The 23,486-nt window shown below is 44.4% G+C and overlaps 1 protein-coding gene across 3 annotated transcripts in view; it reads right to left on the reverse strand.

The window, feature by feature from the left end:
• CDH11 (cadherin 11) overlaps positions 1 to 23,486 on the reverse strand; it is a 153,144-nt gene that overhangs the window by 71,312 nt on the left and 58,346 nt on the right. For 2 of the 3 annotated variants that reach the window (XM_060650606.3, XM_060650607.3), the window contains one exon: positions 17,190 to 17,314. The exons of the other annotated variant lie outside the window; for it this stretch is intronic. The gene's annotated coding sequence lies outside the window, so the exon portion shown is untranslated. The remainder of the gene's footprint in view (positions 1 to 17,189; positions 17,315 to 23,486) is intronic. 3 annotated transcript variants of the gene reach the window in all.

The raw sequence follows: 23,486 nt of genomic DNA on the forward strand, positions 1-23,486 counted from the left end.
CTCCAGTCCTGGAGCCTCTTGACTTCCACTGTGGCTTGCAGCAGGTTAGAAATGTCATATGTACTTGAATCAAGGCTTGGCTTCCCTTCTGCTCAGGACTCTTGGTGGCACTGCATCTAATACTACACCTGCTGGGAAGGTGTCTCTGTTCCCCCTCCATAGGAACTGTTGCTTGCCATTAAAGAGATTGATTCTGTGCAAACATTTGAAACCATCCATCCAAAAGTCCTTATGGAGAAGCTTCTGAGTTACAAAAGAACTACAGAGCCAACTCATTAGAGCCACAAACCCCTGTTCGGTGGCAATCTTCTCACACCCATCTTGTCTCTGGATAAATCTGATGAGCTTCAATATTCTTCCCAGACATACTCTTGCCATTTCTAAAATGATTGAAAACAGACCCCCAGAACAGCTCCAGAAGCATCAGAGGTGAAGGCAGCACCACAGGCAGGGTCCGGCGCCCAGAGGGAGGTTAACTCTGAAAGCAAGAGGGATCATGGGAATACTAAAGTCTCACTCTGTTTGCCAACATCCATCACTCAACTCTCTGCCTGAAATAACTAGGAAAAGATTGAATTTGAGATGGGAAGACAGGGCTGAAAAGAAGATGACTGGGCAGACAGAGATGCTTTTTGCAAACATTACAGGTGAAAGAGAAAATGCTGAAACACAATATTCTGTGGCCTTAGCTTTCTGTCCATTAGGGTGAGTGGGGGGGGGGGGTGCTCATGGGGGCGACCGAATGGCCTGCAACGTGCACCGTCACAGGGAGAGCAGACCCTATCACTCTGGCGGCTGCAGGGCCCTGCTGTTTCAGCCAAGAAGCTCCGTTTTAGATTTGAAGTATTAATTCAATTTCCCTCTTCTCGTGCCACTTACCAGTTGTGAGGCATCAGGCAAATTATTCAGTCTTTCTCAGCCTCTGTTTTCTCATTTGAAAAATGGAGATAAAATGCTCGGTGCACAAGGCAAAGTGGTAGAATTAAATGATAGGAAGCCATGTCTGACACACAGTAGGCTTCTTCCTCTTTCCACGTTTCCCCTCTTCAGTCCTTGATCCATGAACAATGGCACTTTTACAGAGAAGAATTCAGCCCCCGCCTTCATCTTGGAAGCTAGAGCTCAAATCTTCACTTGCCACTCATTACAGAAAGTGCCCAGTGCCAGCCTCCCAGATACGTCATTGTATAGTCCAGCCTGAGCCAGAAGCACCCACAGTTAGGAACCCTCGTACAGAGGCTCCTGGATGGCTGGAGAGGGCCATCGTTTCCACTGCTGCTGTTTTGCAATGGGCAGTTTTCTCTGAGAAGCCAGTAAATACACCTTAACACCAACTTGCACATTTTTTGGATTCACATGTGATCAATTATTGTAGCTCATAGATTTTCTTTCCCTTCCTTCCTTCCTTCCTTCCTTCCTTCCTTCCTTCCTTCTTCCCTCCCTCCCTCCCCCTCTCTCTCTTTCCTTCTTTCTTTTCTTTCTTTTCTTTTCTTTCTTTCTTTCTTTCTTTCTTTCTTTCTTTCTTCCTCCCCTCCCTCTCTCTCTCTCTCTCTCTCTTTCTTTCTTTCTTTCCTTTTGTAGTTCATAGATTCTCAATGGAAGTAAGAACCCCAGAGTCAAGCCCTTCACCCTGACCTCACTTTTCAAATAAGAAAGCTCAGGCTTAGAAAGGAGGCTCACCTTGGGGAGCTAGCCCTGCTGGAGGGCGTGTAATGCAGACAAAATTATCTGCACAGAACAGCTTCCAGGCTAAGAGGAAGCCTCCAGCCACTGCCAAAGAGGGACCTGCTCCTGCCAGAGAGCAGAGCTGTGGCACTTAGAGGTGTGGTAATGCCCAGTTATCTCCCAGAGGAATTTGAGCATAGGTCAGTATCAGTACTTCTAAGGAGAAGAAACATTTGTTGAGTTAGGGAACTGGGCTAGGTATTTTAGATGCATTATCTCATTTGACTTTTGCAATAGTCCTATGAGCAAGAATACTATCCCTTCCCCATAGATGCCCACATATTAATTCTCAACATGCCCGGGTCAACTTGTCTGGCAAAGAGGACTCTGCAGATGTGGTCAAATTAAGGGCCTTGAGGGCCTTGAGGTGGGCAGATGAGCCTGGGCTCCAGATAATCACAAGATGCTTATAAGAGGGAGGCAGGAGAGACAGAGAAAGAAGCAGCCGTGAGGGAAGCAGAGGATGGCGTGTGAGCTTTGAAGATGGAGGAAGAAGCCATTAGCCAAGGGATGCAGGAGGCCTGAGACTCTGAAACAGACAAGAAATAAGATTCTCCCCTAGGACCTCCGGAAGGAAACTAGCCCTGACAACAACCTGGTTTCAGCCCATAGGACTCATTTTGAACTTCTGATCTCCAAAACTCTCAAATAATGAAATTGTATTGTTTTCAGCCACCGAGTTTATGGTAGTTTGTTACAATACCAATAGCAAACTAATATACCCATTTAACAGATGAGCAAACTGAAGCTTCTTGGGGTCAAATCACCTGGCTTCAGTCACACGGAACCAGCTCACAGGAAGCAGAAATGATGCACGCAGGGTGAGTCTTTGGCCCATGCTCCTAGCTGGGCGACATGGCACTGGGGATGGAGGCGGACGAGTGCAATTTCACAACTTAAAAAAATGCAAGACCTTCCTCAAGCCATGAGACAGTCAAGATAGTCACTATTCCCAGTTCCATGAAAACAACAACAATAAAAACATTAGCAAGAGAGAGTAGCTGTTCCGCTCAGGGCACAGTTAGAGGCAGAACTGAAATTCCAACCCAGTTTCCATGACACCACTCCTGCCCCATATACTGTGCTGCCTCTGTAGCCTGTGGAACATTTTTGCAGGTTGGTGCCCTTTTGCAGAGACAAGCACCTGCCCATGGTAAACAGCGTGCAGGGCCACCAAACCCAGGGAGACTGACTGCCACCTTGACAAGCAGATACTCAGGCCAGTTCAACAGGAAGCCAGCTCTCCACCGTAAGACTGCGCACACACACTGGGAAAAAAGTACCTGCCTGTCGCCTGGATTCCATCGATGGCTGAGAACCTCTGCCTATATAGCCCCGCATTTGGAAACACCTGTATATCTGGAATGGTATAGACTGGTGCATTGCTATCACCACCAGCCTGAGTCCTGTTTAGGGAGCCTTTCTAGGCGACATGCATGGGTGCAAGTGCATTAGAGGTAATACCACCTTCAGCTGTCACAAAATCCCTATAGAGTAGACACTGATTATCGGGTGATTATTATAATCACCCCACAGTTGACTTATGAGCCAAGAGAGACACAGAGCAGTCTCCTTCCTGGCAAGCAGCAGGCTGAAACAAGACCACAATCCGGCCATTCCTACTTCTGAGTCAACCTTCAATGAGGGTTAAAAAGGCAAATACTCTGAAATAGGCAAGGATATATTTCAGGAAGTATTAACCTTTAATTAGTATGATTGTTATTATTATTACTATTATTATTTTATTGTTCCTTTCACCTCTTAAGAGCTAAAAAGAAAAGTCAATGAAATGGGAAAAGAGAATGTTGGCTGCTTAAGCCTTCTGTTTGGTAAACCCCAGTTCCTCCTTACCCCACGAGGATCTAATTTTATTTACGCTTCCTGAATGCAGCCAACCAGCAGGGACAGCCGGGATTTGGGCTCTGGTGGGAGACGGCAAACAGAGCTTTTGTTTTGATCTCACTGCTTAGGTTAATGCATCCTGATTCCTACACAGGCTGTTTCCCAGGATGCTGTGATTCCCCTGTCTGCTGGGGAAGCAAATATCCCCGTGAAAATGAATTAAATGCAGCAGTATTTACAAATGTTGAGTCAGATTTCCATCCTGTCCAACAGGATGGGAATTTGACCCAGTATTTACACTCGAAAGCTGAGAATGACATCAGAAGCTCTCTTATGAACTGCAGGGGAGATAATGACTTAAGTGGCTTTAATCTAGACGCGTGCTTTACAATAGAAAAGTGCATCTGCTCCTTCTACAGAGGAGAAAAGAAACAGCATTTACTTCTATACTTAACGGACAGGATACCTAATTCCAAGCCTTGTTTCTAAATGTCCGTGGATCCCACATCTCTATGGTTTCACTCAGACATTCCGCTTGCGTTGGAGAAAAAGGATGCACGCACAAGTCCAGGGAGAGACAGAGACCTAAGTGGAGGCGGGAACACCTCGAATGTCTGGAAGAGGCTGCAGAGCTCTTTATGCAGCCTGGGAAAACCGACTCAATCTCCGTTCTCTCCATCCCCCTTTTGTCCTGAGACCTACCCCACCTCCACCTCCAGTAGGCACACTCATACCTGCTCATCCCTCACAGGGATGCTGTAAGAACTGATGAGAGAGAGACAGAGAGACAGAGAGAGAGAGAGAGAAAATGGTGAGGATGCTTTGCTGAGGCGAATCATGATCTTTGCTGTCTTTCATGTTATTACTGCATTCCAGGATCTGTTTTTCTGGGTACCAGCAAAGTGGGGTGGGAAGCATCCAAGCTCTGGAGCCAGAAAGGCTGGAGGCGAAGTCCCAGTCCCATTACTTGCCAGGTCTGTGGCTTCATGGGCAAGACATGAACTGATCTTATTCTTCATGTCCTCGTCTGTAAAATGGGTGTATGCCTCCTTTCTGTCGATGTAAGTCTGCCCCATCCCTTTTTTTCTATTTGAACTAAACTCAATTCTCTGAGCATGTAACAAATTTACTATAATTTAGCTATGTAGAATTTGTAGAATACTTTAGAAAAATAACAGTTTTCTTGAAACAAAATTCAGATATCATCAAGTCTATCCTTTGGAAGTTCACGGTTCAGTGGGTTTTTTGTTTGTTTGTTTGTTTTGTTTGTTTATTTAGTGTATCTGCAAAGTTGTGCATCAATCTACCACTGTCTTGTTCTAGAACATTCTCATCACCACTCAAAAGCAAATTCTTAGCCATTAGCAGCTACTATATTTAGTTCATAGTTTGCTAATGAACATGTTGCTATTCTTCAAGGTCTAAGAAATCTCTGAGGTCCACACTGAATTACTCCTGGACTTATATTCAGCACCAAAGTGTCAGGCGTTTGATGTATATCCCTCTGGGGCTCCCAGATTGACAGCTGAAATCTCCCCAGCCTTTCCAAATAGATGGTTATATTGTTGGAGTTCAAAGGCCATGTTTCCTGCATTTTCTTTCCCCCAGCACCTCAGCTCAGGGCTGAGCACACAAGTAGGGTCTCAGTAAACTCATGGCTTCTGACGGATTGGCTAATCGCCACTTCTACCGAAGACCAGCACGTTTGTCTTGCTTCTGCGTGCCGATGCCTCCGCAAGCTGTCATGTTCCATGATTATTCTCCCCAAAGCATGTGCTGTTAATTTTTCATCTTAATGAACTGTCCAGTCGAGTTTAGCAACGGGAATAGTGATAGAAGCACACTAAAAATGGCTTATGCCTTGCTATTGTCAGAAAGCCTCTCCCTACAACTCCGGCACATAATTGAAATAAAATATCACAATGGCTACAAACACCATTTGTCAAGAATGGAGTGGAGTAAGTGCTATTTCAAAAATTTGTACTAACGAGCTTTATAAACATGGATTATTGGAATGTTTCTCTGATTGATACCTGCTCAAGCATTTAAGTGCACGGCTATTATTCTCCGCGTTTGCTTCAGTGAAACCACTTTGGGTACCAAACTGCATGTCAGCCTTAATTTTCCAGAGTATTACAGATGCACGTTCTTTCCTGATGGGAGATGGGTCAGGCAAGCCGGAGCAGGCCGGAAAGGCCTGTGTTAATGTGGAGATGTACAGGCAGAGAAGCCATTATGCAGCTATTGGCATCCCAAGAGTGGAGAGCTCCAGGAACTGATGCCACTCAAATCTGACTGATGGCCCAGGAGGAACTGAGAGAGGGAGAGGGACAGAGAGAGAGGATGAGAATGAGGGGTAGAGAGAGAGGTCTGAAAATTCTACTCCACTCAGCAGCATGGAGGAGCCCATGCTCTGGCATATTCCTGTTGACCCATCGGGGAAACATTCGAAATGTAGGTACTGGCTCAGTCATTCGCTCAAGAAATGTTTACTGAGCCGCTACTAATGGGAACAGCAATGCTTTTGATGTTGAAGATATAAGGTGGGCAAGGCAGACCTTGTCTCTGAGCCTCAGGGACTTAGACTACCACTGAGGAAATGGACAATAAAACACGGAAGCCATGAAAGAATACAGACATGGGCTTCACAGATTGAGATAGCTGTTGCGAAGGATTAGACAGAACGATGAAATGTGGAATACCTGGGTACCTGGGCGCAGGGGGGCGGGGAGTGGCAGGTGAGGCTGTGATGTCAGGAATGGCCTCAGGGGTGGCATTTAAGCTGAACCCTGAATGATGACAAGCCCCCAGGCATGTGAGGTGACCCAGATGGAGGGAGCACAGAATGCCAAGCCCCTGAGGCTAGAAAGGGCTGGGTCTGTTCAAGGAAGAGCAATGTCCAGTATGGCTGAGGGAGCCAGGCAAGGGCAGAGGTGTGGGGAGTGATCATGTCTAGATGGCACTGTCAGCACAGGGTCTGTGTTTTATTCTGATTAAGACGGATGTCATGACGTATTTTTCAGGAAGGACTGCGGGCAACGGCAGTCACTCTCCAATCCCTGCCCCCACTTGGCTGCTGATTAAACCTCTACCTGTATCCCCTCCACCTCATCTTCTCAGTTAAACTTCTGACCCTGACCTTGCTTCCTGCAGGCCTGGTCATCTGCACCTCTGTCTTCCCTCTCACTCTGGGCAGTCACTGCACCCCCAGTTCTCCTGCTCCAGCTCTTGCCCCTCCTAACCTAGACCTCACTCTGGCCTCACTCTGGGCAAAGAAGGGAGCGAAGGAGTCTTCTCATGGATCAGGAGAAAGCTGTTCATACACGCTTGGAAGCAGCATTTATTTTGCAAAGCAATCAGCAGGACTCAATGGGAAACCTCTCTTGCCCAACCCCCTCCCCAGCCCCCACCTAAGTGCAGGGGCAGCCAGCTTCTGGGAGAAGCACGGATTAAACAGGATTAAAATCTGTCTTCAGAGTAGAAGTGATTTAAGCTCCATGCGACCAGAGGTCGTGTCTTGTCTTGCTCCTCACAGTATCTTGGTACTTAGCACAGTGCAAAGCATCCAATGAATACACATTCAATGAAAACAATGAAGGTACAAATGAATCTGGTGTATTCATGCAGACACAAGGAGGCTTGTTGCACAATAGAGTTTTGTGGCAGGTTGGGTTCTCTGGGAAGACAACTCTGAGATGGAGTTTCCCATGCGGATGTTTATTACGGGGTGCCCTTGAGAATGATGCATGTGTGAGGGAAAGGAAGCAGGAGCAGACAGAGAGAGAAAGTGAGATATGCTGGAGGCCGACAACAGGCTCAGGTAACCCTGTGCAGTGCTCTGGGCGAGGATGGCCCTTCCAAATGATCTCAGGTACAGCCGAGAGGGCCAAAGCCCTGTTGATCCAGACATCAGATGTTGGCTTCCCCCAGGAGGGGCCATGACCTTGGCTGGAGCTGCAACTGAGGCAAGTCCTGAAGGGGTGGAGAGCTGCAGGTTCTCTCCCAAAAGCACGCCTGCTGGCTGGGGACACCAGTCCTCTGGTGAAGGCAAAATAGGGGAGCATATGGCAGTGTGGAGTTTAGAAGCAGTTCTGCCTACGCTGAGATCTGTTTCTTACAGATCTTGGTATGGAAAATGAAGGGTTGGCGATTTGGAGCGGTAGATCTGTGGTGCCATAGAGCACTGGCAGGAGTCTTAGAAGAGAAAAGGGACTAAGAATCTTGGCTCCACGGGGGTTGCCTGGGTGGCTCAGTCCATTGGGTGTCTGACTCTTGATCTGGCTCAGGTCATGATCTCACAGTCCATGGGTTCGAGCCCCACATTGAGCTCTGTAGTCATAGTGCAGAGCCTGTTTGGGCTTCTCTTTCTCTCTTTCTTCCTTTCTTTCTCTCTCTCTCTCTCTCTCTCTCTCTCTCTCTCTCTCTCTGTGCCCCTCCCCTGCTTGCTCTCTCTCTCTCTCTCTCTCTCTGTCTTTAAATCAATCAATCATGGCTCCATATACTATGTGTGACTCTGAACAGGAGACAACTATTTTCTAGACTGCTTAACCTCTCTCAGGTTGATTCAGTTTATTCTTCCAGAGAATGAGATGGAAAATATCCAAGTGCAGGGATCAAAGCGGGTGACGCAGAAGGAAGGGCTGTACAGGTAGTGAGAAGGGAGGAGGTTGTCCCTTCTGAAAATGGACTTGGAGCAGTAAGCACTGCCTTATCTGGGAGTGCCAGCCAAAACCCTCAGCAGTGGATCAGACTATGTCTCATTCCTGTGAAGGCCCATTCACCAAGTGTGCACATATACCCCCTGCACTGTGACAGAAGACACAGAATGAAGCAGCCAACTTCCATCCTCAAAGATCCTGCAGACGTGTAGACAAATAAATGGCAATAAGGTCACAAAGGAATGCCATGGACATCTCCATCAGGCACAGTGCCGGGGGCCCATAATACTTTAGGGGCTCACAGGAATGTTTTTTTTTTTGTCTTTTTGGTTTTTTTGAATTGAGATATAATAGACATATACCATTATATAGTTTCAGGTGTACAATATGGTGATTTGATATTTGTATATATTGCAAAATGATCACCACAATAGATCTGGTTAACATCTGTCACTACACATAGCTATAGTTCTTTTTTTTTTTTCTTGTGATGAAAACTTTTAGGATCTACTTTCTTAGCAACTTTCAAATATCCAATATAGTATTATTAAATATTGTCATCATGCTATACATTATATCCCCAGGACTTATTTATTTTCTAATCGGAACTTTGTACCTTTTGATCACCCTCACCTATTTTGCCCACTCCCCACCCCCAGCCTCTGGCAACCACGAACCTGTTCTCTGTACCTATGAATTCAGTTTTATTTATTTACTTTTTTTAGATTCTACATATAAGTGAGATCATACAGTATTTGTCTTTCTCTATCTGACATATTTCTCTTAGCATACTGCCCTCAAGGTCCATCCACGTTGCTGTAAATGGCAACATTTCCTTCTCTTTTATTGTTGAATAATATTCCAGTCTCTGTGTGTGTGTGTGTGTGTGTGTGTGTGTGTGTGTGTGCGCGCGCGTGCGCGCCATATTGTCTTTATCCATTCATCTGTCTATGGACACTTGGGTTGCTTCTATGTCTTGGCTACTGGAAATAACACTCCAACGAATATGGGGGTGTATATATCTTTTTGACTTAGTTTTTTTTTTGGCCCCTGTGGGTAAATACGCAGAGGTGGAATTACTGGATCATACGGTAGTTCTATTTTTAGTTAGTTTTTTTTGGGTTTTTTTTGTTTGTTTTTTTGAGGATCTTCCATACTGTTTTCCATAGTGGCTGCACCAGTTTGCATTCCTACCAACAGTGCACAGGGTTCCTTTTTCTCCACATCCTCACACAGCTTCTTTGAATGTCAGAAGAAAAACTGGCCTTCTAGGGTAGAAGATTATATTCATCTTTATACGAAAACAATCATAAAATATATTATTTTTATGGCAAAAGGAGCTCTTGAAGGTGAACTTCAACTGCCTAGGGCCCATAGAAGGCATGTTGAGACCCCCCAAGAAACCAAAGGACTAGGGGGAAAGAAGTGGCAAGCTCTATCTCACGGGGTCAGGGCACTCCATCTGGAGGAGATTCCTCTCTGCATATCCAGAGAAATGGGGACAGAGAAGGAAAACTCATGCAAGGGAATCTGAAGGGAAGCATCACAGTGAGTTCCAAGACTACTGGCAGTAAGATGTGGATGCAGAGTAAATGCGGGATGACATGGGAGCTTCAGAAGATGAGAGGGAGTGGAGGTTGGATCTTGTCAGTCTTACAAGCGGAGCGCCCTGTAGTTGTTTAAGAGAAACCCTGCAGCAGCTTGGAGGGGAAGAAGCACTGGGGAAGTGGGCACCGAGCTGGACGTGCTCCCAGGAGCCCAAGCGCCAGCCCCCCCGGCCGTTCCCGTGTGAGCACAGGCTGCTCGCTGCCATTGTGGGTTCTGCTCCAACCCTTGACAAGAGTGAAACTACATAAGTGATAAAGGCTTTTTCTTTCTTTGCCCAAAGCCTGACGTAAACGGGTTAGGGGCAATGAATAACAATCCTCCCGGGTCCATTTTTCAAGTGGAAATTCTAAGTGAAACTGGAAGTGTTGAGAGGTCCAAAATAGTATTTGTTATGGACAGAAACATAGTACTTCAGGAAACTTACCAGACATTCATTTAGAGAGGCACCTTCTCACTTGCCCTTGCAAGTGTGTGGCCAAATTTTTTTTAAATTCATTTTCTTAAAAAAAAGTGTATAAGAACTGTTGCTGTGGCAACCTAACAGCATTTGGAATGGTGCTTAGATTCTAAAATTCAGAGCCTCTCGAAAAGATGAACTCACTGGCCTCTCCACAATTTTTCTAAAGCTTCCAAATAGAGGCATCTGGCAGGTGTCAGGCTGCAGCCTTCTAGATCCTCAGCAGACACAATTAATTGGTGGCAGATTTCAGTATGGCTTGTTACCTTTCCTTCTCTGCTCTTTCAGACTTCCTTGAGCTTGAGTCCCCCACAGGGCACAGGGTAATTTGGGTTAGTAGCCTACGGAGGAAATGGTGATTCTGTGGCTTAGGAATCACATGAAGCCAGGGAGGGCTGACAGGCAATGGCCTGATTTTTGTCCTGAAACAGTGGGAGCAGCTGAACCTTCCTAATGGAACCAACATAAGGAACAGGTAGACTAGAGGGAGTGCAGGAGACATGCCCTCACTGGCATGTGAGTTCCACGAAAATAGGACCGACATAGGCATATTCACAGGTGCACGTGTGGAATCAGGATGGAGCAAGCAGTCAGTAAATATGTGTTTACTGCATGAAGGAATGGATAGATGGCTAGGAAGTCATTCCTTCAAAGATTCTACCCCTGCACTCTCGGTTTCACCTGTTCTCCAGCCGAGAGATGTCTGTATGGCTGCCACCCCACACATCACCATCACACAGTCTGCAAAGAGCACGTACACGTCTTGACACAAAACATGAAAGAGTGCCACGGAGGCTTTCAGTAATTATTTGATGAGTGAATGAATGAATGAATGGATGGATGAATACCTGAAAACAATACTCCTAGACCCTGAGCACTTGACTACAAAGCCATATCACACCGTCTCCTTGGGTTACTTCCTGCCTGTCACATTATTCAAGGTCCCTCTCACATAGAATACAAACTGTCCCTGGCCATGAAATGCACGGAGGAAGTACACAGATAACTTGAGCAGTCAGGAGCTTTGATCTTGAAAAGGAGGGAATTCTACACCAGGCTCTGAGGTTTGCCTCTCTGGAGTTGACAAGCAGAAAAGGAGAGTCACGCTATCTACACGGCCGGTTGTCAGAAATGAAGTGATTAGATTTTAACTGGACTGTGTGTTCCTGCCCTGGACCAATGGGCCCAGAAAAGTAAGTGCAGAGAGTATGCTCACCTGTCTGAGACACTCACTTCTTGCTGAGTGAGCACTTGACCAGAGAGGGCAAAACCCCTTCCCGAAGATGACCACAAGGTAGATAACCGGTGGCCCAAAGAATGGCCCTTCCTGATGTCTCCATCCTGGACCTGGATTTGCTGCTTAGGGCATCTCAGAGCAACTGACACGAAGTGGAACATGTTCTAGATTTCAGGTATACCTGGGTTGTCTCAGGAAGTAAGTGCTGGGGAGAGGAAGCTCACGCAGGTAACTGACATCCAAGCTGTATCTTCATTAGGGATTAAATCCATACAGTCATTGCATGCAACGTGACAAAATGATTTTCAAAAATCAGTGATTCTAGATGAAGGGTTCCTAAGAATTCATTGTATTATTTTTGCAACTTTCTGCAGGTTTGTTATTTTTCTTAATTTTAAAAAGTTTAAAATCAAAGGAGAGCACGTAAAGCAAACAAGGAGAAAAACTTCATAAAGTTTTCTTTTTCTGGAACAGTGTGCATAACAGTGTCTATAGCTAGATACGATCTATAGGTACAGATGAGGAGAGTGTACAGATAGGTACAGATAGGTAGTCATAGGTACAGATGAATGACTATGTGGATATGTGTGGTTCTAACTGTCCAGAAAATCTCTGGACAGTCACATATGAATCCAAAAGTAGCAGCTGCCTCCAGGAAAGGACAGGCATTGAAGGAGACTTAATTGTCTGTAGACCTTTTATCACCTTTTGAATTTCAAACCATCTTCATCTATTTAACAGTCTTATCTAGTTAAGGATAATAAAGACAAAAATAGCCCACCTCATCATGACAAACACTGGCTCAAGAACTGCTGTACTGCTCTCTGTCTCTACAGAACTTCTATACTGCAAAATTCTTCCTGATCTTTTCCTGGTAAACTCTTACTCAGGCTTCACGTCTAAAGGTCACCTCTCTACTGGAGCTTCCCGATTTCCTCTTTTTTCTACTATTTCCACAGTCCCTCTGTGCACCTTGTGCGACCCTGGACCTGTCTAGAAGGAGCTATGCACCATGGTTATTTGTCTGCCAGCTTGGCTCCATCACAAGAAGGGAGGTTCTTCGAGGCATGACTTTAGTTTCATTGTTGTATCCCCCGGTGCACGTGCATTTGTCCCATTGTTTTATTTCCAGTACCTAGTCCAATGGCTGCAACAAGAACAGTTCTCAAGAGATGACTGATAAGTTAACATATTCAGGGTTCTCTTTGCCTCTCCCAATGTGTTATCTCTCACAGAGCGCATACATTCAGCTGCATACTAATGCATTAGCCAGAAGCCTGAGTCTCCTTTATAACCAAGTGGAGATTGAGGACATGGCCATACCCAAAGAATTGTAACACAATTGCCCTCCAAGTTCATGAAGGCTGCAAAAGAACTGGAAGAGTCAGTGCTCAGGAGAAGAGACCCTAGCTCTACCCACTGTTAATCAGATGTCCCTTGGCAAGTTCATGTTAACCTCTCTGGACCTCAAGGTCCTCATCTACAAAAGAATTGTGATGACTGCACATACCACTCAAAGTTCTGGTGATATCCAACAAGATCGTGAATGTAAAACACGTAGCACAATGGCCACACGTGGGCCCACTCATTAAATATCAGCTCTTACTGTTATTATCAGGAGTAGTCTCTGCATTTTGTTCACCGTTAGTTAAATAAAGCAAGATCAAATAACCACAACTTTGGTTGAAGTTGCCCAGCACACAAGAGCTTCCTGTAATTCTTGGTTGATTGTGTGGTACTACTGACAGTCACATCGCACAGACTGGAGATCGGCAAAGAAGTCAGCAAGTGGACTGTCTGTTTTTTATTCAGGTGACACCAGCTATAGACAGATACTTGGCCTCTTTCTCCACAATGGCCTACATCCCAAAATAGGAAATGTGCATTCACAGACAGACCCAGCAGGCACAGGGGGTTAGAAGGCAGGCTGCCAACATTTCAGACTGTCAGGGACAAAGCAGGGCCTGGTGGATACTTCAACACAGGTGAGCCGCCCCCCCCCCCCCCCCCCCCCCCCCGCAAGCGGCTTTTTGGGATTGATTTTTATGCAAATGAAAGATAATTGGGTGACCTGTGACCACTGGCCCCTGCTGATTATCATTCAGGAGAATCTCAATGCATGTAAGCTTTTCATGAACAGAAGGGCAAATACTTTTCACTTCAAGGCATTCCTATCTGCCCCAGTGCCCTACTATACAAGCCCAGCCAGGTAGCAGGGCTGAGAAGCACTATCCTGCAGCTAACCTAGGTCATTCCTCCCTTGCTCTGAGGAGACACCTAAGTAAAATGTGTGCCAGGAATGAGGCTCAAGTGGATCTCCCTGGAGGTCAGCCTAAGAGCTGATCCTATAAGCCCGAACCCTGTCACCACCATTTGTTACAAGTCTTTCTCTCTACCCCATCTCACTCTTTTTTCTTCCTACTTGGATTTTGAGCACTTTATACAGAGCAACTTGATTGGAAGCTCCTCCAGGAAAAGGGAAGTGCCCTTTCATCTCTGCCTTCAAAAAACATACCTTCAAGAAATGCTGGCATTGTGAACTGATCATGGACCAAGAATCTGAGTCCTCAGCCTAAGTTGTTGGCTAATTTTGTTTTGTTCTTCCAAAACCTTATAGTATAATCATGAACAAGTCTTTCCTTTCTTCTAGGTAAATAAAGTAAAGTAAAGTGAAGTGAAGTGAAGTAAAGTAAAGTAAAGTAAAGTAAAGTAAAGTAAAGTAAAGTAAAGTAAATAAAATAAAATAAAATAAAATAAAATAAAATCCTTTCTGTAAACAAGAATCTTAGCCTGAAAGATCAAGTGGCCATTCTGTCTATACCATGCTGTGGTTTTTTGTCAAGGGTTTTATGAACATTAGAATAGTTTACCTTCCTCTCCTTAGAAAGAGGCTATGCAGAACTTTTCAAACTAGGCTGTTCTTAATTTCTAAATAGAAAAAAAAAAAAAAACAAAGACAAGTAGCAGATTTCCTAAAAAAGAAATTAAATTCAAGTACTTTTTATTTAACTTCTGACTCTGCTTCATTGATACCTCATTCTAATTGTCCCTATTATGTAGAAAAATAGGAAATGTCAGTTGCATGTTCTATTGAATAATTCACAGGGCCAATGAAACCAAGAGACCCATTTGGCTTGTCAGAAATGAGATGATCATCATTCCAGACATTTCTACAGGAGGGATGCATCTTGTCTGCTGAGCCAGGCTTTGGAGCAAATGAGTGCAAAATATGCTAATTTGAGGGGAGCCAGTCATACACAGCAGATCATACTGGTGCCTTCACAGGGAAGGGCCACTCTGCTCCTTGAAGAGAGTTTTCATTCATTGGTTTATTCCCACAATAAACATCAATCAGAGCAGGGGAGAAAGATTTGGGGGGCCTCCCCAAATTGGAATTTTGTCCTCAGACAGACTCGCATTAAAATATGAGTATACGAACACCCGGAAAATCACCAAAGATTTACAGGTCTAGTCACAGTGGATGACCATCTATGTAACAAAAGCTTGTGTGGACTGTGAGAAAAGAGTCCTGCCTCATGTGGAGGAAATTTTTTTTTGTGCTTATAGAGCAGATTCATTCACGGATAAGAGAAAATAAGGGAGTGGTAAAATACATACGCTCTAGCTAAAGTCACGCATCTCAAGGATAAAAATTTCCAAGGATAAAAATTATGGCAATATGGTCATACACAAGCTGCTTATCTTCTCTAAGACTCATTTTTATCATTTAGAAAATCTTGGATATTTATAGTACCTACCACATTAGGTTTTTGCAAGGATTATGGGGGGTGATGCCTTTAAAGATCTTATCTGCCCGATGTGTACTAAGCAATCAATACCTGTTAGTTGCCATTATTCTGACTTTTCTCTGGTAACATCAGCTGCCCTTCCTCATCTTCTATTCAAAATATACTTAAGTTCCTATTCATATGTTTGATTAATATTTATTGAGAACCTACTTGAGGCCAGATACAGTGGTTGCAACTAGGAACACAGCAGTCCCCAAGTAAGTCCTGCCCTCGAGAATCTCCAGGTATAGCTGGGAAGATAGATAATTAAATAGATAATTACAGCCCAATGTTGAAGTCATAGTAAATGGTGTAATCTTGGACTACTAAAGTGTTGCCTAGGAGACACCTATTACTCAGTCTACAGGGATCAGAGAGAATTCCTTAGAGATAGCGAGGTGCAAGCCAAGATATAAAGTGAGTGAGAGTTAGCTTGTAAGGAAAGAGAAATTATGGGACTTTGTGTAAATACAGTTGTACCCTATAGTAGATCGTATAGTAGACGTGTATAGTAAGGCCTGGGTGTACAGAGAGAACGGCCAAGAGATGAATCTAGACAGCAAAACAGTGGCCTTGTCATGGAAGAGGTTTATTAAGGAATCCATATCTCTGATATTGAAAAGATTAAGCAGGAAAATAAAATAGTATCCAGATGTAGGGACATTGTTTGTTTAGGATTTGTATGAAAGATACAACATGCTGGAGTTGAAGTAACCCCAGAGGCAAAATGACCTGTCAGGTGGCAACAACTGTAATCCTGGGGAAACAGGATCATGTTTGGATGATGGCAGTGGGGATAAAGAGAAAAAATATATATATATATATATTTTTATATATAAAATTAAAAAATATATATATAAATATATATATATATATATTTTTTTTTTCAGAGATAATCAGAATAGCACCAGTAAGAAGCAATAGGAATAAACTGCTGTTGGAGGTAAGGGATTGAGAGGCATATGGTACCCTTCCCATGTTTCTGATCTGGGTTAATTGTGATGCTACCCTGAAATGTGACACATAGGACAAAGTGAAGGTTTAGAGGAGAAAAGCGTGACTTATATTTGGCCTCTTCATTTAAGGCACTTGGTGGACATCTACATGGAGATGAGCCATAGACATATGGATAGATGGGTCTAGACCCCTAAAATGTAGGGAATCATGCTGGTAGAATTAATTATTAAATTTCTACCTGGATATTAGTATGTCTTACAAAAATAGCTTCAGTTACCACTGAAAAAATAGAGGAGATAATTGGATTCATAGAATCCTAAAACTTAAAAACTGTTAAAGACCCTAGGTCCAACCACCCTGTGGCCCAAAAAAGAGCTCATTAACCTAAGGGCACATGGAAAGTGAATGGAAAAGCTGGGCCTGGCAGTTGAAATCAGCCTTTTGGCTTATGATCTTATGTTCTGTCTTTCAAGGTCTAAAAGGTTCAGCCTCCTGGCCATGGGATGTAAGCCACCTTGTTCACATTTATAGAATTATCTTCAAAAGAAGAAAAGGTGGGAAAAAGCAACATGGCAATTTTTCTAGTCTATCCAGCTGAGTTTTTGCTGAAGAATCTCTTTTAGTTCTTTCTTCCTCCTCTGAATCTTCTATAGTCACCCTTCTCCCCCCCCCAAAAAAAAACAAACAAAAAACTATCACGTTTGTACTAATACATAACAGATTGGTTCAATAAAGAGACCCCAAGAACAACAGTGAATAATCACATTTCTCAAATCCCAAGAAAGTAGGCCAGCTTTCATCTCAGGTACTTCTTTAGATTTGGTGAAGGTTCAAACAAAGGCAGGTTGCAGGGAGGGGCCCACTGGGCATCATTTCCACCTCCACATCCATAGTATAGTAAAGTGGATGCATCTTACCTTCTTCACCCATTGGATACTTGCTGCCAATTTCTATAACACACTCCACCCATCTGATTGGTCACTCAACACATGACAACAGGAACGAGTGTCACGGGTCCACTGAGCCGAAAATACAGTGATTTCTGCAAAAAGTGAAAGGACCATTATTAATCTAAAGGTGACGTGAATCGATAAAATGACATACTACTCGACACTGGGGATACACAGTTGCATAGATAGACTTTTCTTGGAGGAAAACAGCCCAGGTGTGGAGAGATGTAAACAAATGATCACAGTTGTGTAGGAAATGGGAAAAACATACCATGGGTTTAAAGGTATCAAAAGACGGTGTGACTGTGTGTGCATTTGTACTTGGACAAAAAGATAAAGGTAGCCATTCATCCAACTTCTTACATCACACTCCATACGTCACATACATTTGCTCCAGCAAACCTGTAGGGGGATATGAAGTCTTGGAGCCAGTTTCTGAGACAACCCACATTGTGTCTGAGTCCAAAGTAGGTACCTTCCCTCCGCGAGGGAGAAGCACTATTGTGCTGCTGCCAGATCCTTACAGAATGACAGTCTCAAGGGCAAAAGAGTGACGGTGGTGGCAGCCGTGATAGGAGATGTCATCCCTACACCAGCGGAGCTGAGAAGACAGAGCTGCAATTCTTTATCAAGATTACATTCCTCTCCGCCCCCTCCCGCACTACAGCATACTCTGGATTTCTGTGTGGGGGCTGTGTTCTGCCCAAATTCTGGTCTGATTCATCTTCATATCTCCCAAAGTGTCTAACACATTTCCTAGCCCAGAGCAGCTGCTCACTGTATATCTGTTCAGTGAATGAAGAGACGAATACAGAGTGTCTGAACAGCTGTCGTGTTCGAAAACTGAGGCACTGAACCAAGGAAGGTGGCGGCTGGCATAGCTTTAACACAATGACAGAGAGGATTTCTTGAACGTCCGTCACCTCTAGGGCTTCTACCTTCTAGGATTAACCTGGTCTGCGTTAAGAACTGAAACAGGTTCTTAGTTGACTTTCTTTATTATGCTTCCTTTCTGCTTCCGAATCCACTTTTCCTTGTCTCATCTTGGTTCCATCCAACAGCTCCTCACACATTATCCCTTCTGCTAAACAACAACAACAACAGCAGCAACAGCAGCAGCAGCAGCAACGACAACAGTCAAAAACCCTTCTTGTGAATGGCTGAAGATGAATTATAAATCTAAAATGTGTCCATAGCATCTTGATTCGGTGACTGTAGCAAGAATAATAAAATTGTCCTACTGTGTGCTACTCCCAGGATGTCGAGGACAAGGTAGCACTGGGATTATTCCCAGATGGACATGGTGTCCGGTCATAGAGAAAAAGCCGCATGGACAGTGCACACAACCCATAACTGATGAAAGACCCTACTTTGCAATCACCTTGCATGTTGAGCTAGTATCCAAAAATGTCCCCCTCCCAAAGGAACCCTACCCGCAAATATTCATGTCCCAGTGCCCCTTCTATGTGAATCTGAGCTGTCCTTGAGTCACCCATGAGACAGAGCAAAGTGACACTCTACACTTTCAGACGATGAGTCATAAGAAATCTTGTAGCCTATCTTGTGCTCTTGGAAGCTTCATCTGGGAGAAGTCAGTTGTCATGTCAGAAGTCTGAATACTCTAGACCTGCATGCTGGGAGGAAGCACTAGCTAGCCATGTGGAGAAGCTGCATGGATAGAGAGAGAGATGCCCAGCCATACCTAGCTATTCTAAGCATCCAAGCTGAGGTGCCAGATGGTGGACAAAGATGCCATCTTGGACTTCCAACTCAGTCAAACTTTCATGTGACTCCAGCCATCTGACTACACAGCATGAGAGACCCCAAGTAAAAACCACCCAGATGACTTCACTAAACTCAACTATAAAAGGTAATAGTGAATTGTTATAAGTCGCTAAATTGGGGACAGTATGTTACTCAGCAATGGATAACTAGTACACCATAAATGGAACAGACATCTGCCACAAGCCTCACCAATGTATTCTCTTTAAATACATATCACCACTCTGGCTGTCATGAGCCCATCTGGGTATCTCACCCGACCACTCAAAGGATTAGACTCTTTGCCCAAGGTGTGCAGCCAATAACACCCAAGGTGGGACCAGAACCCCACAGGGCAGACATGATAGCCTATGGTCCGTCTGTTTGCCTGCCCCAGTATGCAGTCAGCGAATCATGCAGCTGCATCTGTTGCCAGTGTGCTTCTCAAAGTTTACTTCTCAAATCTATAAAAATGAATTGAACTCCCCCTTTGCCTCATACGGTTTACCTCTCTGCAAACTATTCCCTATAAAACTCCTTTCACCAAAAACCTGCACAGACAATTAAGAGCTTTTGAAGGAAAACAAAAATAGCCGGGTGAAATGTCTATGAATTCCAATCCCTGCAAACATTCAAGAAAGAGGAGATGTAGGTTGCGTGGGAAATGTTGGTATACAACTGCACCATGCTTCTTAGAAAAGAAAACAATGACAGAAGAAATCCTGGCTGTTTTTGTGCTTTCAGCAGACTCAATTCGGTGTGAGAGGGCCATGTGTGTATGCTCCCCCATCTTCTCTTTCTGCGCTGCTGTTCCTGCTTGGAATTTTCATTTTCCCTCCTCCCCGCCGCATCTCATGATTCCCCAGGACTTGGAATCATGCGTTCCCTTCTGAGCCAGGGAAATCCAACCCAGCACTGTGGCACCCATCCCTACCTACTCTCCAAGTGACTCCCCTTCCTTTCTCAAGGACTGTGTGCTGTTACAGGCCCTCTCCCAGGACAGAGTCACCGCCTGCTTCCAGCTCTGTCCAGTGCTGCGCGCAGAGGTCCCGCAGCACTGAGCCTCTAGGGGCAGAGACGCAACATGCCATAGATTACTGCAGAGAGATGGAGAAATCAGGAAAAAGAACACTGAAGCCAAGAGTGTCAAGCAGGATGGAGAAGACCCTTAGTGAGCGTACAAAAAGCAAGGAGAAAAGCCAGGGAAGGATGGGGATATGATTGTGGCAGATTTCTCTTGCTGAGCTCTGAGTGTTTAGAAGGCTCAGTACACACAAGTCCATAGGCTTTCTTTTGACCCCATGGGTCATACTGCTGTCTCTCTCTGAGGATCTCTGCTCCAAATCACACGCTTTGACTGACAGATCTACATGTATGGATCCTCCACAAGAATGCGGACGCAGGCAGCCCAGACAGGGGCCAGGATCATTGTTAACACTACAAGGACAACAAAAACAACAATATGTGGTGCTGTGGTCGGGGGAGGGTAAGAGCTGAAAGCATATGTGAATTAAAATAGTCCGCATCCCACTAACTCCATCAACACATGCTTCAGGGTCCCTGGCCACTATGTATGCAGTGCTGATGCAGGTATGGCACGGGGGGTGACGGGTGAAAGGGGAAAGAGTTGTTACTGAAGGGAGCAAGGGAGCGCAAGGAGACAGTGACAGCTCCATTTTACAGATGAAGAAACTGAGGCTAAGCAGGAAGTGCCCAAGTGCTTAGAGCAAGGATACAGGGTAGCTGGACTGGATCACCAACAACCCACTCCTTTCCTGCCAGATTTAAGAACGCACAATGAGACCTTCTTTCTGGGGTAAATCATGTCTGTACCTCTGGTATGTCAGCCCAGAAAACTACTTTTTGGTGTAACAGTACAAGGGATTTCAGGTATCTTGGTAGGGAGCTGAGACAAACTATGATTAAATATGTTACTATTAAATAAACAAATGAAATATCAGGTTTCTGAAACTGCCAGTTTTTTTGTTTGTTTGTTTGTTTTTTGTTTGTTTGTTTTTGGCCAAGAAGTCAAGCAAAGGCCATATGCTTTTTTGCTTTAATGGAAAGATCAAGTGGTTTTGCGGATTCTGCTGTGTCTTTTTCTTGTTCTGTCCGGGCAGCACACAGGCAGTGGACTCTGGGCACCCTGTGAGCAGGGGTTTCTTCCTTTTATAGGTGTCACATGTTCCTGACATTGTTGAAAAGATGAATAAACCCAGTTAATAATCATCACTGAGTTTTTCTTTCCTGTAAAGAAATTATTGCCAAAGTTCCAAAACCATATGGTGAAACATATTTTGTAAGAAAGGTTTATAGATTCTGAATTTTTTTAAAAAATGGGGGGAAGCAGTGAGGATACATTCAATTTAATGTATCCATGCTTTGGGGTGCTGGGTGGCTCAGTCGGTTGAGCGGCTGACTCTTGATTTTGTCTCAGGTCATGATCTCATGGTTCGTAGGATCGAGCCCTGCATCTGGCTTTGCACTGATGGCGTGGAGCCTGCTGGGGATTCTCTGTCTCCCTCTCTTTCTGCCCCTTCCCTGCTGACATGTGTGCTCATTCTCTATCTCTCTCTCTGAAAGAAAAAAAAATCCAGGCTTTACCTTTTCCAAGCTAGTCTGACTTCGAGAAAACAAGACCTCTCTAAGCTTCAGTTTTCTCAGTATAAAATGGGGATAATAACTATTTTGTAGGATTACATTAAGAATAGTGATAATAACTGTATTACCTCACCCAGGATAGGCACTCAATAATCAGTACCTGTGATTATGAAAAGATATAGATTGTGCTTTTTCCATTGTGCACGATGTAAAGAGTAGTTTTGCCTTTTATCGTAGATATGCTATTCATAAAGCTCTCTGGTAGATGTATAAGCATCTATAGACAAGTAATATCCACGTATTTTGCATGCATCGTATATAACATATACTTAACATTAATCTGCAAGCGCTTCCCACACCATTCTTTTGCAGCTGAGGAAACGGAGTCTCAAAGAAGTTCCGGGATCCCTCCAAGTTCCCCGCCTCAGCTTAGACTTCTGCTCTCACCCAATGTTAAGGGCTGCCAGCTGCCCACAGCTCACGCCTTCCTGCAAAACCTCCAAGGCCGGCCCCTCACCGCCTGGACAGGGATGACGCCCAATGTCTGACCGTAATTACAAGAAAACATCCATAAAGAGGTCCTGGGCTCCAAATGGATTTGACACAGTGGCCCTTTAAATCAAACTCTTAACACGATTTTCTTTATTTCCCTTTAGCAGTTTTTCTAAGTAAGCCATGCCTTTAGAGGCACCTAATACAAAGTGACAACCTTCACCATTTTCCAAAGCGCCGATGGACGGCCATGGAGAGAGTCCATTGTCACCATGGTAATTACCGCACAATACCTGGCGGCCAATGGACAGTCAGGAGGCTCAGGCAGCGGCTGAATCCGGCATTGTCCGGGCCCGATAAAAAGATTAGAAGCCCTGAAAAGCCGGGGAGCAGGATCTCACAGCTCTTTCGCTGGGCCCTGAAAGGACCATTGTGCTTGCACCATAAATTCTGGGTTCTCCGGGCACTTGACAACTGAAGCCGGGGACAATAGAATTCTTGTGTCCAACAAAACACTCCTTGTCCAATGCCAGTCTTATCAGCCGCATTTACAAATGTCTTTCGTTGTACCCAAATAATTCCCTATTAGAAGGACTATTGGGAGCAGAACTAAATAAATATTCACAGCCTTTGTAATATCGTTGGGAAATGAATAAACAAACAGTCATCTAGCATATGAGCAAGCCTCCTGCTACTCTACATTTTATCCCCATGTCTTGCCCAAATGATGTCGTTTTGATTTCTCTCTGTTAACATATCAACAACTGTGATCCTGGCAGCTCCAGTTTTATTTGCCACCTACTACATACCCCTGATCTACACTGCCTCGGTGCTTCCACGTGCATTTTTCTTTTAACTAATCTTGCCAACAGCACTGCAGGGGGCTGGTTTTATTCGGTTGCTACCTCCTAAAAGAGAAGGAATTTAACCTCAGAGTGTTAAATTGACTTAGCCAACACAACGTAGCTAATTAATAGTAGTAGAATAAGAATTCCAACCTAGATTTCCCTTGCTCCTAAGGCTTTGCCTTCCACTATGCCATGATGATTTCTCTATTGAATAAAAAAGGAATGAAATGTCAGAATAAGGGGAAAATCTAAGCACATCCACCGTAAAAGTCGCAAATATACATGGAGTCTGTTCATATACTGTTATTGAACCTGAGAGGAACACTTACAATAGAAGGAAAATAAAAAGAGTATATTTTATTTTTGCCCTAGAATGCCAGCCACTTTATATTTTAACCTTTTAGGGAGACGGAGAGGTGGCAAGCAAACCCAGCTTCAGGAAGGTTTCAGGGATGTCCATACATCCTTCCCTTACAGGATGGTTTCAGGGATGTCCATACGGTGCACTGGTAAAGTTTTAGAAAGAATCACTGGGGTAAACAAAGCAGTCAGGGCACATACA

This window comes from Panthera onca, chromosome E2, assembly GCF_046562875.1.
Source record: "Panthera onca isolate mPanOnc1 chromosome E2, mPanOnc1 haplotype 2, whole genome shotgun sequence".
NCBI lineage: Eukaryota > Metazoa > Chordata > Mammalia > Carnivora > Felidae > Panthera > Panthera onca.